The 17,222-nt window shown below is 41.1% G+C and overlaps 1 long non-coding RNA gene across 1 annotated transcript in view; it reads right to left on the bottom strand.

Moving 5' to 3' along the window:
* The window catches only part of LOC134401711 (uncharacterized), a 35,018-nt gene extending 18,224 nt beyond the window's left edge, over positions 1-16,794 (bottom strand). Inside the window, exons 1-2 of the long non-coding RNA XR_010025674.1 lie at positions 16,670-16,794; positions 14,902-14,980 (exon numbers count right to left, since the gene is read on the bottom strand). This is a non-coding gene — a long non-coding RNA (uncharacterized LOC134401711). The remainder of the gene's footprint in view (positions 1-14,901; positions 14,981-16,669) is intronic.
* Positions 16,795-17,222: the final 428 nt, after the last annotated feature.

The following is a 17,222-nucleotide window of genomic DNA, read 5'->3' as shown; positions in this document are numbered from 1 at the left end:
ACCCTAGCAGGGGCCCACCAACAGGCCCCCCTGGACTTACTCCTCTTCAGATGACAGAGATGGTGAGAAGAAGGAGCAGTAGATGCCATAGGCTACTCACTCACTGGCTCTCTGCCTGCCAAGTAAGCAAGGGGCAGTAATGATGAGAAGCAATAGCAGCTGCTGATAATGGGTGTCCATATGGAGAGGAGGACAGGGCTCCTGTATCTTTAACAGTTGCATAGAAAAGGGAATTTCAGCAGATGTCCTTTGTATGCATGCAGCACCCGGTGGAATTCCCTCTTCATCACAACAGTTAAAGCTGCAGGAGCTATACTAGAGTGACCAGATACAAAAGACAGCAGGACTCCTGGAGCTTTAACTGTTGTGATGAAGAGGGAATTTCGCCAGGTGCTGCATGCATACATACGACACCTGCTGAAATTCCCTTTTCTATTCAACTGTTAAAGATACAGGAGCCCTGTCCTCCTTTCCATATGGCCACCCTAAGACTCACTGAAGGAAAGGGGTCATTTGAGGATGTCTTGCCCAAGGGCCCTCAAAAACCTTGAACCAGCACTGAGTAAAACATGCCCATTTTGCAAAATAAAGTCTATGGTCCTAAAACCATTCAGTTACTTCAGCATAGCTCTTTATTTTGGTCACAACCAGTATCTTGCTGGAAACCTATGAAGAACTAGTTTATTTTGGTCACAAACCAGTATAACTGCTGGAAACCTACAGTTCAGAAGTTCCCAACATGAGCACTTCTGGAAGCATGTAGGGTTAACCAGCAGGCTCACAGAACCCAGTCAGAATCATATCACAAAGACAATTATACGAACCTGTGCCACCATGGGAGATTATAGATAACAGCTGCCTTGATCTGCATGTACATAGCAATTTAAAAGAAGGGCCACCATCAGGCCTCCATGCGAGCCTGGTTGAGTGGTGAATCCACCAGCAGGACAGCACACCCCAAGATACAGCCACTAAGCATTCGAACCAAGCCTGTGTTACCGCATTTCCCAGTTCGTTGCTAAACATCAGCATTAAGGCTCTTAAATTAGTACACCAAACACCATAATGCTGTCAGCAAACAGATCGCTCAGGATGATTATCAGCTCTCCAAAAAAACATACCCTCACTTACTCATCTAGTGGAGTGGAGTGTATCTTAAAGTACACATATTATTTACACTGAAATGAGTCATGCCCTTCAAGCTTACCCCACTCATGAAACATTTCATTTATGGAAGCCTATGTGGCGAGTGCTCCTGCTTCAACGTAACTGTGTCTCTAGATTGCATTTCTGTGTCTCTAGATTTTATTCTGAACAAAATACAGAGCTAAACACGGAGCTACAAAACATGAGAACTTCTAGACTTATTTTTATAAAGTTTGAAAAAATTTTTTTTTATAGTTCTGTGTTTTGCTTAGAATAAAGTCCAGAGGGAAATATGCAGAAATAAAATCTAAAGAAAAAAATAACATTAAACTTTAATGTTAATGCTATAACTGAAGCAAATCTTTAAAGATGGAATAATAATAGTCTGTAGACTATAGAATGGAGAAAAATATGCATTTTTAGAATCAGAAACAAAGGTTTTGAGGGAAACAAAATTATTTCAACCAACAGAACAATTTTAACTTGCTATGGAATTCTCTTATTTCAACAAAGCCTAATGCCATGGTATCAGGGGTGTATGGAATTACACTGGTATAGTGGTAGGGCGGTGCTATAGACTTTCTCTGTTTGCGTGTGTTACATGGGATGGAGGGTAGCAGAGGCATTGCAGATGTTGACATACATTGGTTGGTGCTTTTCTGCATGGCTGTCTTGAGGCCATGTCCTTGCACGTCATTATGATTATTAAATACCAGCTGAGTTTCTAGAGACACTGTGGGAGTGGCTGTCAATGCTGCTGTTACCTTTTGTTTCTGCTGATATTATTGCATTTTGCTGCTGTGGGTGCATCAGATTGTGACTAATTGCACCAGTGTTAGCCCTGGAGTAGCAGCTGCCCAGTTTGGTGGGACCACAGAACTCACCTCTTCTTCATTTCCATCCTTTCCAAACTGCTCAGCTAATTGGAACCAACAGGTGTCCTTCAAACTCTCATCCCGAAGTGGCAATATCATTCACTCTTAACAAAAATATAAAAATTGTAAATCTTTAATCTATGCTTGATTCCCACTCTAAAAGTATGGAAGTTACAGCACTACCCCATGGGAAGAAATATTCCCATCCTTATCTTAGGGTATCATGTAAGACATTCTATATATAAAGCTAGTCATGCCAGTCCTATTCTTTTCTTTGATTGATTGATTTGACATGTACCCCGCCTTTCCACCAAAAATGACACGCAAGGTGGCTTACAATCATATCCATTGCTTGATCTCTCATCATATGACTGATCAGCACTTGTTGAATCTCACTCAAATGTGTGAACTTCCTGCAATGAAAAACTACTATGTTTTGAGTTATCATTGAATAACGGAGAAATTCTGTCTGTGATTAGTATTGAGAGATCAGTCATTCATACATACATGTCAGGCACTTAACTTTTGTAAACTGCCCAGAGAGTTTCAGCTATGGGGAAGTAAATAAATGCAATAAATAAATAAACCTCCCTAAGTAACTTGTTCCTTTCCTAATTGGTTCTGATATTTAGAATATTTTTTCTAACATGTAACATATATATATATATATATATATATATATATATATATATATACACACACACACACACACACACACACACACACACACACACACATTGCTTCTTGTCTCATTCCTAATGGGACATGGTAAATAATTATTCAACCACTTTCTCTTATATTTATTTTCTATGATGATGATGATGATGATGATGATGATGATGAATCATTGCCTAAAATATGTGAACATAACCTGAGCTTAATCCAAAAGTCAAGTCAAAGTCAATTACTAAGTAGGTTAAAAGGTTCCATAATTTCTGTGTGGGAAGTGGATTGTTTCCCTGCCCTCTTTCTGTACAACCAGATTGTGAACTGGTTTGTCTGTGTAGCCAGAAAAAGAGGTCAATGGTAACACTTTATCCTTTCACAATCTGTGCTAATATTACAGGTAGTAAAACAGCTTTCCAGAGTTTGCTATTTCCTCTTATTCTGTCTAGGTGTGCAAAGGGACAGAGGACAGGATCCAGCAAGGAGAAAAAACCATGTGCCTAGTGAGGCCTCTTTTCTGAGCTAAGCCAAATGCACCCTACCCTACCAGTCATGGATGGCAACCCATAAGAGACTTGATAACCTCCTATTTTGTCCAGCTCTCATTGGATTCCAAAACAAAGAGGTCATCAACCTCCTGACAAGCCATAATACTTGGTTGGTGAGCTGAGGCTGCAATCCTGTGTGTGCTTGGGGGTAAGCCCCATCAAACGCAGTGGGCTTAACACTAAGGAAAGGTGCAGAGAAACAAGGGCTGAGCAAGCCATAAGGCAACCCTGTGGGCAGGTGCCAAACATAACTCTCATTGAAACCAGCGGAATGTGTATTTATTTATCAAAAGTATTCTTTTAAGTGTAGATAACTTCCAAGTGGTCTGCTGACCAGGCAGCTCAAGGGTGAAGCCTGCTTAGTTGCAATGGTGGGACTCATATCAGTAAAACTTTGGCACATTTTCTTTTACAGCTTAAATGGTTTATTATAATGCATTCACTGGCTTGAACAAAATGGCTCCCCTGGTAGTGGCAGCTGGTGCCCATTGGGGCTGATGGGGCAGAGAAGACACAGCAGGTACACAATATTCTATTGAGATTGTTAGAGGGCGGCAGGGGCGGATCTACACTTGCCTTACTATCACTAAAAACGCAGTCCTGAGATCGTTAGATTCCTTACCGTATTATTACATGCTCAGGCACACACATTCCCTGTGTCATTTTTTCTCCTGCAGTTATGTCGTTTCCACAGGTCACATGTGTTTCTCCTACCGTCACAGGAGGGCTTTCAACCACTCTTTCCTTTCATTTTTCCCTGCTGAAACAGTCCTTTTTCCCCAAGTTAGAACATTCTGTGCACACACAAACAAATTAGTTGAAGACCAGATTGAACGATGGACACCACAAACACGAGGAGAAACTCCTTAAGGACTGGGGCTCTACCTGCCAAAATACATTGCCATACACCCAGTGCTGCAATTGGTTAGTGGGATGATTTGAATGGAGGAACAAACCCCCCACCACCACCACCAGCCTGGCAGTGGTAGTGTAGCAAGAGGTCACATTGTAGTCGATTCAATGCTGTGAATGCGTCAAAAATATGGTATTTCACAATGATTAATACGTTGCTCTCAACCGTTACAAAGGACAGATAACATGTTTCAATGGAGGTGTCATGTACCCCAGGAGTTCCTGCAATGACTTCGGAATGTCATATATGGTAAGTGTAGATCCTGCCCAGGAGAGATCATGTGTGGCAATCAGCAGTTGCATGCCATGCATCGGCACAAATGTTACGGGGGATTTCTCTGCCACAAGTAGGTGGGGAAGAGGCAGAGGATCACTGTCCCATTCTCCCCAAGTATAGAGCCACTTCTGTCTCGTAGGAGTAGAGGAGGTGGTTAACATTTATTTTCTTTGAATGCAAACTATGTGCACAATTTCTCCGTAGCCTATATTAATCACATAGGGCATGGGAGTTGCTAGGCATATAAAAGATTTTGGACCTAGGCCCATTGGACACAAATCAACATAATATCCACAATTTTTTATTGATGGTAGATTGGCCTTAGCTGTATTACCATGGGAAAACATGCACCTTATATGCTTGTTTGTATACAACATTTAAGATAATATACAAATTATATTAATATATGGTGTGTGTTTCTCAACAGAAAACAGAATGGCTGGGTTCACACGTAATGCTAAGCCACAATGGGTTATTATCCGCTGTGCGTTGTAGATTATGCAACCAGCCCACTATACCCATTCTGCACAGCATGGGTTCTCAGAGTGGAGTGTTTGCTCTGAAGTGTGATATAAATGCTACATTCTGTGATAGTGTAAATGCAGCCTCTGCTATGGTTGTGCTATTAAGGCTCTGGTCTTTCTTTTACCTACTTGATCAGACATCCACACCTAAGTCAATGCAACTCTATGGCAAAACAGGGGTGGGGAATCTAGAAAAGAGAGGCCCTGAAAAAATGCAGCAGAGGTATGGAGTCCTTTTTGTAGAATTGGCCCAGATAAAATATAATCACAGAAGAACAAGACATCTACAATTATTTTGTTCTGGCTGACACCTGAGTTTTCACAAGGACATTCAATAGCATGTGAGCAGATTGTCTGGTAGAAGTTAACATCTGGCAGAAAGTTAACAAGACATCTACACTTTTACAGGAATTCTAAAGGAATCTAGGCTAACACTTACTCGGTCTTCCTTTTGCAACTGTTTCATGGGGGCTCCTGTTGTTGTTTTCTATCTGTACCTCTTTCTTACTTTCTGAATGAAAGACATATTGTCTTTGAACAGCTCCTGCTTGTAGGTTGTTCTCTTTTCTCTGCGGTGCTATTATTGCCCATCTTCATATGTATTCAAGGTCTGTCTATCATTTAAGATTCTACATTATGTACTACACTAAGGATGGCACAATAAAAATAAAAAAGACATAAAGGAAGCTTTGAATCAGTATTCTGCATCGTTACAGAAATAGGCAAGCCATTGCTTTGCATCCTGTGTAAAGGGCACTACAAAAACAGCTAGCACATCAAGTAAATGGCATTCCTGTCTTGAATTCTAATGCTCACCTTAAAAATAAGCTCAATGCAATGTAATGCAATATCCATTTTCTCATTTAGGCAATTTGCAGTTTACAGGACATAATGAATTTCATTTGGGTGAAAGAGCTTTACACTGCAGAACCATCGCTCCCTGAGGCTGAAGCTTTAGGAAAGAGTTTCCTTTTATAAATTAGAATAGATACAAGCGACAGAATACGTGAATGAGACAACAGGATGACCATATGAATGGTTGACTTTAGAGAGAGGCAAAAAGCCAGGTGGTGGGTTTTAAAGAAATTCTTCCTATCTGAAGAATGGAGAGAGCACCTCAAATGTGTTTTAAGACCAAAGGGGGAGCCAGCATCCTGCAGAACAACAGCTTGGTGTCTGTCCCCCTGAAAGTGCACATCATGTAGGGACCCCTATCCCAGAGCCTGCATTCATTCCTTCCAGCGGCAGAGCCTATGAAATCCATCCCATGAGCGTTTTATTGCACGCTCGTTACTGAGCACACACAGATTTTTTGCAGGTCCCTCCCATGACGTCGTCTGCCTCCCGCACCCCTTCTTGCCTTCCTTGCACGACAAAAAAAAACAAAAACTCTCCACGAAGTCCGATATATTTTAAACCCGGAAGTTGCTGCAGGAGAAGCAGCACGATTATAACAGCCAACTGAATGGCCTCGTGCTCATTGTTTACTTCCTCTTTTGAACAGAGGAAGTAACTGAGGAACGAAAACACCGGCTGAGAAGCAACGGTAGGGAGCATGTCCCCTCCTGGAGCTCTATATCTCTCTCTTGATCACCAAAGCTAAAAAAATAGTTGTGGTTTCTGAGTAATGTTAATGATGAGTTAGTGTCCATTAGAGAGAGCAAAAGAATGTAAATAACTTGGGGTACTTTTTTGGGACACATTCTTGGAATGCTCAATATAGGTGCTATTAGATCTATGCCCACAGTGGGTGCCATTTTGAAGTTCTATTATCCAAAGGGGGGTGTTCTGACTGATCTAGTATTAAAACTCTTTCAAGATAAAACTATTGGTCAAATCTTATATGGTGTTTTAGTATGGGGCAGGGATTATTGCCAAATAGGAAGCAATTCTAAATTCTTTCCTTAAGAAAATATTGGCATTACATCCAAGTACCCCTGTGGCATTGATCCAAGTGGAAATGGATTTCCTCTCAATTAGAGCTTGAGTACACTATAATATTCTTAATTGCTTGAGAAAGTTGAAACAGTATGATAAGTTTGATCTAAGTTACGTTCTATCAGCTTTCAGATTTAATTATTTTCTCCTATTATACTCAATTTCCGAGGACCTCCTTGTTTCATTTTCAGAGAGAGAGATGTGGAAATGGAGTTTTGATCAAAACATTGTGTTGGATCAGCCGGCCATTTTATCTTCTAAATATTGAGTGTTTATGGATTTTATAAATATAGCTATTTGAGAGGCTCATGCTTGGTAGATCTGTCCTTTCCCAGACTTGCATAAGCTTTTACAGCTCAATGATTTCAAGCCACGCCGACGGAAATATTCAGTGCCAGATGCTGTCAAATCCCATTATGTCCAACACCTTTGTATTTGTGGATCCACAGAAATTGAAGATTTGATACACTATCTATGGGTGTATCCTTCATATGCATTACCATGTACAATACAAAATTTCTTGGGACTATTTTATCAGGGTTGTGCCTTAAAATGTACACTTTACCTGCTGTCTGATCACGATAGTAAAGTGACTCAGAGGCTGCACTTTTTGCCTTAGCAGATTCAAAAAAAAAAAATGTGCTAAAGTTCTAACTGCTATCACAGTTAACAGCAGGTATGATCCTTTGGGCTAAAGGCCTAGATTCACTGGTTTCTTTTTTATTTGTTTAATTACTCCCAAGTTTTAGACTGTTATATATTTAGCAATTTTGAATAGGTTTTATTATGGGCTTTGATTTGCAAATAAATGATTTATTTATTACATTTATGTACTGCCCCACAGCCGAAGCTCTCTGGGCGGTTTACAATTTCTGATTGCCATTCGAGGAAAGGGGAAAGAATGCAGTGAAGAAGGCCTGAGGCAAAGGACATTGTCTTCTCTCACCCGCAGAACATAACCACACTGGCAGTTGAATGGTTACTTCAACATTGGTGATGGCAAAGCATCCTCTATTGCACTTGAGGGCAATAGGTTAGCTTAATGCGTACGGGGCAGGCATACACAGCTCTTTCTTCCAATGACCCACTGCTCCCCAGCATCTGCTACATTCAGCTGCCTAATGGTAGGGCCAGCTCTAAAGGGTGGATTACACTTAAGAACATAAAAAGAGCCATGCTGGGTATATCTAGTCCAGTATTCTGTTTGCACAGTGGCCAACCAGATGTCCACAAGCTGCTTTGGAAGGGTTTTCTATCCTCAACGGTGGGATATAAATAGTTATAATATATTATAAATATAAACTACTGTCAGAAACATCTGTATCACAAATCATTAGATTAGTTTAAAGCCTTAGTCTTATATCCAAATCTCTTAACCCCAACCCTTCAAGGGTTGGCCATGTGGCCTCTTCCACAATCCATTCAGCAGAGTTAAACCTGCAGAAATCCTGCTTCTTTCAGTAGGCATAACATACTGATTATCTGTTGAAGTGTGTTCTTTGTCTCTTGCCTTGGAATTTTCACTATTAGTCCCTCACCAAAGTAGTTCTGTGAATTTTTAAAATCCCCTATGACTCGGTCAGACAGACATGCTTTTCTTATCATGATTATGGATTAGATTGGATAGAAATTAATTATTACAATAATTGCCAAACAGAGTCCATACTGTAATGTGCTCTCTGTGCAAGACTGCTCTTAATTAGTATCCAAAAACTTAAACTGGTTCAAAAATGCTGGCACCAGGCTACTGTCTGGAATTGGCAAAATAGAGCATATATTCCGCCTTCTTCAATCTTCATTTGTTACCTTTTCGCTTTGGGTTCAATTCAAGGTCCTAGCCTTGAAAGTCCCAAACAGCATGGAACCTGGTTGCCTCAAGGACTACCTCTTCCTGTATCTCTACCCATTTTCTGGGTTCCCATGCCATTTGAAGTATGGTGGGTAATTTCATGGAGCAAAGCCTTCCCAGTTGTGGCACCTATGCTGTGGAATGCACTGCCCTAAAGAAATCTGCCTTGCCCAGACCTTAAGCTCATTTAGTTAACAGGACAAGCCATGGCTTTTTAGATTTTCCTTTGCAAGGGTCTGCTATAGTTGTGTTTGTATTTGTTTTTTGTTTGTTTTGCCACTACGTTGATAGTGTTAAGTAGTTGGTTGTTCTTATTGATTTTGTTCATTTGTTAGTTTATTGTGGATAATGTATTTTATTGTTGGCTTGCTGTTTGCAGCTCTGTCATTATTCCTGAGATTGTTTTTACCAATTCTATTGTTATATTGTTAGTGGCTTTGGCTTTCCTTTGCCACTAAAACTGGGTTATATACTTTGAAAAGGGAATACAGTTAATATATTTCAGATCTTGCTTTTGCTACAATGATGCAAGCCATCATTTAAGACATCAGCAGATTCATTTGGACTGGGCAAAACATCCCGCTGGCTTCAATCAGGCTAAACCCTGTTAAAGTTTGCGCATCAGGCTGTGTGCTCTTTGATTGGATTGTGAATCTCCTCTGAGAAATGAGAAAGTCACCAAGTGGCAAATGATTTCATTCACTGCCCTCACAAGCCTGTATCCAGTCCTCTGTACGCCTTAATAAAAATAAGTGGTGACACATAGAGTTGGCAGCCTTCCATGCTCTGGAATACTGAGTGCTTAAAATAACAAATTGTATATTTTGTTAGCATTCAGCACTTAATGCTGATGTCTGTTTTGTAAGAAGCATTGTCAGTCGAGGAAGACAGAGATCAGTTCTGAACTGATACTGTTGTTTTATTATGGTCTTAATTTTTGTGAACTGCCCAGAGAGCTTCGGCTATTGGGCGGTATAAAAATGTAATAAATAAATAAATACTGACCTGGTTTGATCGAACAGCACGCTATAGCTTATTTGCCGTGGTGGGCTGCGGTGTGTGCTGGTGGCCATTTTGAATACGCAGCACTTGGCCACAGCTTGTTGTGTCTTGCAAATGCAGGGACCATGGGTTATTCAAGGGTTAAACAACAGACTATGGGTTATGTGAGGGTTGTTTAACCCACACATAACCCATGGTCCTTGGGTTCGCAGAACACAAGTCATGACCTGGCATTGAATATTCAAAATGGCCGCTGGCATGAACTGGCCCACTGGCTGAATAAGACCTTTTATTCTTAGTTCGTTTGAAATTCTTGGATAAATGTCACCCTGTCCCAGTGTACAAGGATAAATTAATCTCATGAATGCTTATCACTCAATTTCAGATAGGGCTGCCCTTTTTTTTTTTTTTTTTTGACACTCAAACGAAATTAATCTAAGGTGAAATGTTTTCTTATAAACAGAAAGAAGAGCAGTTGGGCAATCGGGTCCCCTTTCTTGCCACCTGTTCCTTATTTAAAGGAACAGCTCCTTATTTTATAATATTAACTTGTAATATTAAATAAGGAATCGCTCCTTGAAATAAGGGACGTTGGACAAACATATCTATGAGTCTTCATGGGTATCTTTGATCTCTATATAATTATTTATTGTCTGTATACATTTAATACTTTTCTCTCAGCAGACCATGCTCTGGTGGCTAGATGGAATAACGTTGCGGTAAAGTAACATGGCTACCTTCTGGAAATAGATAATGAAATGTAAGTGTAGGGACCATAGATGGTGCAAGTACAACCAGCCACAAAATATTGCTGTGTGTAATGCTCCTGTTCAGTGTTCCAGCTAGCAAACATGCATGCCCACCACCACAACCAGTGCCCCGACAGTCCAGAAGCAACCTCTATTCCTGGGTTGTTTCTTGATCTTTAAGATCAACTAAAAGAAGACCCCTGGCATTTGCAATCTGATCTGCGATCTAAATTAAGATACCAGGGTCAGCATGTGCACAAGTATTTTTGGTGTCTGAACCTGAATTCCCTTCCCCAACTTTGAGGCTTGAAATCACACATGTATGTATAGTACTTGGTATCTGATTAATTGGGAAACCACTCTGTGCTTCACAGATGAACATGTGAATTGTCTCAGTTGAAAAGTGCAGTGTTCCAACTGTTGTGAAGATCTGAAGGTCCTGTCTGGGATGTTTCATTGGTGTTACCAATGAAACATCCCAGACAAGAACTTCAACAGATGCAAATAATCATTTGATCTTGCAGGTTTACTGGGCTATATCCAGTGATATCTGTCCACCAGTGGAATGGACACCATTGGCAGAACAGATTCCCCTTGCTCTCTGCATGCATCCCTGTGAAGGACATGGGGTGGTATGTTCCAGAGGGACTGGGGGTGGTTGGGGGATGCTCCAGAGCAAATTTGGGGATTGCCAGGGGGAAGAGAGGAAGGGGAGGTCCCATGTGTAGAACACGTGTGTACTCAATTTAAGCATGTTCTAGAAGTCCTGCAAGTGCATTGTATTTGGGCTTGTTTCTCAATGAGCACTCTTAAATCTATATGAGAGTGGTGTTTAAATAGTGGTTAGATATAACATGATTTCATTTTAATTAGTGTTCCTATATGTTTCAAATGCATTTTTAACCCACATTGAAACTTGAGTTGGTGAGAAATACAGATGCAAAAATTTAAAGGAAAGAGGGATTATTTCTGGGAATTGGTGGAAACCTGTACGTCATATTTTCATAGGTACAGGCGCTTCCTAGGTCATTGAGCTTGCTGTGCGTGTAAACGTATTATTCACATACAGAAGTATTTGTAGAAATGGTGCAAGGAGGACCCACGCTTATTCTAAGTGCACCATTCAAACTCTGACAGCCTCTCTGTAATTTTATTTGTTTTTATTTGATATTTATATTTTAACATGGAAAAAGTTACAAATACTTTAGAGAGGTCACATACTTATGATCTGCACCTGCCGTTGTTATTGTTTTGTAAAAAAAAATGTCTTTAAAATGTCTTAAAAGACAACAAAAACAAAGACTTTTCAACTCAGAAGGAAGGAAATACTTTGCAAGGAGTTACAAAGCTTCAGCAAATCAGGTTAATTCTGTCTAACTGTGCCTCTGTGGTTCTTCTCTCTAGCTTCCCTTTGGCTCTGGTTGATGCATCTGGTTTCACTTCGATCATGCTTTGCCATAGCTAAGAAGCTGAATTGTTAAGCCCCATAAATCATTGGCTCAGACAGCTTTTACGGAAGTGTGGAGTCGTTCATGAAGTAACAGGCAAAAATAATCCTCCAAGATAATTGTTGGGCCAGATGTAGAAGTGCCTGCCTGTCCTTGTGCCATTAAGTGCTCACACAGGTTAAAATAATTTGGCTGCAGCTCAACAGCCTGCACTAAAGTATGAACTCAGAGAAGGCAGCATATTAGATTGCTGACTTCAAGGTACTGCCGCAGCATAAGCAGTGCCTTGGGACCTGATTGCCAAGGGAATCAATTGCATGGTTATTACATAGTGGTTTTGTAGGAAAGTCATTGTAAGATGTGGGATAGCTAGACTGTTGGCCTTAGCACTGGAGAGATGTGAGTTCAAATCGCTACTCAGCCAGAAATCTCACTGAGGGCCAGAAAAGACATAACTTTAAATCTGTATCTTACAGCAATGTCTTTCTTTCTTTTTCCATTTTTACTTTAATGTGGGCACAGTCAGCATAGGGGCTGGAAGGGCTTTTGTGATCCCTCTGCACCTACTCTAAAGTAAAAAAAAGAGGGGGGAAAGCATAGTTGTTAGATATGGATTTAAAGTAATGTGTGTTTTGGCCCGGCCTAACCTACGTCATAGGGTTGTTGTCAAGATATTTTATTTTATTTATTTTATTTATTACATTTCTATACCGCCCAATAGCCAAAGCTCTCTGAGCAGTTCACAAAAATTAAAATCATGAAGAGCATAAAAACAACCAACAATCTAAAAACACAAATACAAAATACAATATAAAAAGCACAACCAGGATAAAACCACACAGCAAAATTTGATATAGGTTAAAATATGGAATTAAAACAGCAAAGTTTAAATTTAAGTTAAATTAGGTGTTAAAATACAGAGAAAATAAAAAGGTCTTCAGCTGCCAATGGAAGGAGTACACTGTAGACATCAAGCAAACCTCTCTGGGGAGCTCGTTCCGCAGCCGGGATGCCACAGCAGAGAAAGCCCTCCTCCTAGTAGCCACCTGCCTCACTTCCTTTGGCAGGGGCTCATGGAAAAGGACCCCTGTGGATGATCTTAAAGTCTGGGCAGGCACATATGGGAGAAGGCGTTCCAAATAACCTGGCCCCAAACCGTTTAGGGCTTTGAATGTTAGTACCAGCATTTTGAATCGGGCCGGACCTGGGTGAACTGTCTTGAAGAGTGGGGGAGAGTACTATGTACATTTCCTTCAGCTTCTCAGAAGAAGGGCAGGATAAAAATATTAAGAATATTGTTTTTTGGAGGGATTGTCTAGTTTCCAAGATATGGCATGTTGCAATTGTACGTATTTACAAAATGTGTTCATTCACCTTGTCAAAATGTCAAGTCATGGAGATTTCTCCTCATCATCACTGTGCAGAAAAATGATTGTTTGAATCTGCCCTCAATTCTAATTTTACCCCTGATCTGTTTCCAGTCATCCCTTCAGAATTTCAGCATGATCATCACCTTGATTTTCACAAGGTCTCATGTTTTCCCCCCACACTTTTCAGAGCTGAAACAGTAAATCTGGAAACAAGGGAAACATATGGTGTCCTTTTCTCAATTATTCGTCTTAATTAGTCATGTCACAAGATGAGAATAATTCCTGGGCCACTGTAGAAAATGAACATTTCTTGCTCTATGTGTATGTTTTGAAATTTATCTAAATCCAAGGCAGCCGTGCCTGTGTACCTAAACCTATCTTTGCATGGAACATTGCCAGCTCCCCATTTCCTACAGATTGTATTCTCCTATCCTTTAGAAACATGGGAAGCTCCCTTAATATTGAGTCCGACTATTGTTCCATCTAGCTCAATGTGATCAACACTGTTAGGCAATGGCTCTGCAGAGTTCTACCTGGGGAGGGACCATAGCTCAGTGTGATAGAGCACATCCTTTACATGCAGAAAGTCCCATGTTCGATCCCCAGCTTCTCCAGGAAGGGCAAGGAAAGGAATCCTGCCTGAAACTCTGGAGATCCGCTGCCAGCCAGTGTTGAAAGTACTGGGCTAGATGGACCAGTGGTCTGACTCAGGCAGCTTCCTATGTTCCTGTGTATCTGGAGATCCTCTACTACTGATCTACAGCTTTGGTCAAGTCATTCTAAATGACTGCCTGCTCTCATAAGAACCTGCCTGTGCTAATCTAATCTTCAGAATGGTTAAAGAAAATCATTTTAGACTCATATCTGCACCTGGTGCATGATACATGTATGTGGAGGATAAATGTATATGGAGGACCAAGCAACCACAACCTGATTAAACTCATTCTAGAGCCATTTCCTTGCGAGCTCCATCACACCAGTGACATATCACACACTCACCATTCCTGGTATGTGGATTTGCAGCACAGTACTCACATGACTTCCCTGTCCTTCATTCATCTTGCCCCTTTCCCCCGCCCTTGTTGTGTTTTATTTTGGTACAGGGGAAGTATGGATTATTTTCTCCTCCTGTTTTTTCCTTTGGTGTGTGTGTGTGTGTGTGTGTGTGTGTGTGTGTGTGTGCTAATGGAGGCTTGATGACAAAAGGGGAGGTTGGGGTGGTTCTTGTACTCCAGCACAGTTGTTATAGGGACTTGTTAGTTGGTTGAATAGACTTTTTAGTGCTCCAACTGCCCCCCATTGCCCACAGAAACGAAACCCAGATGATAACAAAAGATAACAAAGCCAGAGTGAGGGGGTGAAAGAGCCCACACCCATCAGAGTACCACAACAAATGAACTGGAGGAGGAAGGAGAAGGGGTGGGGTGGAATGGAAGAGCAAACCAGCAAAAACCCACGTTGAAAGGGGCCGTGTGGGAGGGAGCCCTTGCAGTGCTTATGAAACTAAGGTAAAAAAAACTCTGAGACAAACCAGAGCAAAAAAAAAAGATGGAGCCTTGTCTGAACGAACTTGAGCACCATTTTCCTAATTACTCACCCAATCATGATTTGTTGTCTTGCCCGAACCTGGGTGGGGTGGCTTGTTTGAGGGGAACAACCCTCAAATAACCCATGGCCTGTTATTGTTTAAAATCATAACAATTATAGAAAAAATATTATTAGATACAGTAAAATTATATTTTATAATAAAATAATTTTACAATAAAATTATATTTTATAATAATAAAAAATATTATTAGATACAGACATGATAGCACTCTTCAAATACTTAAAAGGCTGTCACACAGAGGAGGGCCAGGATCTCTTCTCGATCCTCCCAGAGTGCAGGACACGGAATAATGGGCTCAAGTTAAAGGAAGCCAGATTCCAGCTGGACATCAGGAAAAACTTCCTGACTGTTAGAGCAGTACGACAATGGAATCAGTTACTAAGGGAGGTTGTGGGCTCTCCCACACTAGAGGCCTTCAAGAGGCAGCTGGACAACCATCTGTCAGGGATGCTTTAGGGTGGATTCCTGCATTGAGCAGGGGGTTGGACTCAATGGCCTTGTAGGCCCCTTCCAACTCTGCTATTCTATGATTCTATACCCAACCCAACAGACCCACTTACAGGCTAAAGGCCTCCTTAAATAAAGCAGTCATTGCTTGCTGTCCTTCTCATTGTTCTTTGCTGGTAAGTTGTTAACTTTTTAGATATTTTTTAAATTGCAATATTTATGTATTTTAACTGTGCTTTTGGAGTATTTTGTGTGTAAAGTGCTTAGAGATATTATTATATTAAGACTTATTAAGCAAAAGCAACCAACCAATCAAAGAGGTCTATCTCTTTACCCAGTGCTGTGATCCTGATCCAAATTATCTTCTCCCAGACCCGCTGTAGAGGAAACATCTACAGGCACCATTTGGGCTTGTATGGTTTTCTTCTCTTTGGTTAATAGCAACATCAGGGAAGAGGATGATTTGGATCAGGTGTATGGCATGGGAGGAAAAGGTTGGATCTCCTCTCATAGCACTATGGCCCTGCTCCAAATTGTTTCAAAGATAGGTTTGTTGCAAATGAGGAATGCAGTATTATATAAAAATAAAACTTTTATTGCCTCAAACAAACATAGCTTCTAACTTCTCTCCAGCCCTGACTGACTCCTGAGAGTGCTGAGTCACTGACTGCTGTGTCACCTCCTGATTGGGCGAGTATTCCTTCAATCAAAGTCTGTGTCCCTGACTTCCTCTTCCATCTAACTTCCTGTGTGTCTCACTTAGTTCTACCTATTGATACACAAATGGCCCTCCCTCTCTGTAGCTGCTTTTAGAAAAAGACAACTATGACAGAAGATCCATCATGGATCTACTACACATAACATCTGTTCAGGCCCTGAACTAGATCAGCCTCTGGTTTTGTGGCAGCCATTTTCCATTCATGGACTCTCTCTTAAATTCTGCCTCTCCTTGTACTGGCTGTAGCCTTCCTCGGATTCGTGTTTTGCTGCCTTTCCTAATTAGGGCTTCAGTCGGCAAAATTCTTCAGAGCCTCAGTCTAGTTTCATTATATTTATTGTCATTGATGATGTATGTAGTGAGTGAGACTTTAACTCAGGGAGTCTGTGAAACCAAGGATGGAGCCTCCTGTAGTGTTTTGGCCTGCAGTATCAGTTGAATCCTTAAATCACCTGTTAACAATGGCATGCATTTTCCACAGCAGGAATCTATGACTTGGACTGAAAGATCTCGCTGTGATCGTGAAAAGCACTTCCAGTTTTCTCCCCTTGCACACCCCCACCCCCAGGCTGCTCTGAAAGATTCACTGACCTGCAGCAACCATCTTTAGAAGGGCGGAGGGGCTGCACATTGTTGTGTGTGGAGCAGATAAATAATTAGCCATAAACGCACAGTCAGAAGAGCCTTCTGCTTGCACACCAGGATCTTTGAGTGCAACCCTGTATTCCTTTCCTAAGAAGACAAAAAGACAGATGCATAGTTAGTTTCTGAACCCCACAGAACGCCAGATTATCATTGTAGAGTAAATCTAGGGCCCCAGTGTGGTGCCCCTGGCACTTTTCTTCATGTTGAGCAGGCTCTCTGTCCCTCTTGATTTTTCTGAGCGTCATCACCCAGGGGAAAATCACATTTGCTTACCATCACTTCTCCACTTGCGTGTTTATCCCTCATTACTTCCTCTTTTGAAAGAGCAAGTAAACAACATGTACGTGGCCCATTCAGTGGGCCATTTTAATACTGCTGCTTCTCCTGTACACAGCAGGAGATAGCCACAACTTCCGTCTTTAAAAATAAGTCAGACTTACTGGGGTGTTTTTTTGTTGCATGAAGAAGGCTAGAAGGGGCCAGAGGCACGCAGGAGGCA

Source organism: Elgaria multicarinata, chromosome 7, assembly GCF_023053635.1.
Source record: "Elgaria multicarinata webbii isolate HBS135686 ecotype San Diego chromosome 7, rElgMul1.1.pri, whole genome shotgun sequence".
Taxonomy (NCBI): Eukaryota; Metazoa; Chordata; class Lepidosauria; order Squamata; family Anguidae; genus Elgaria; species Elgaria multicarinata.
Note: the sequence above shows the minus strand (reverse complement) of the source record. Positions and strands in the feature narration are given on the sequence as shown.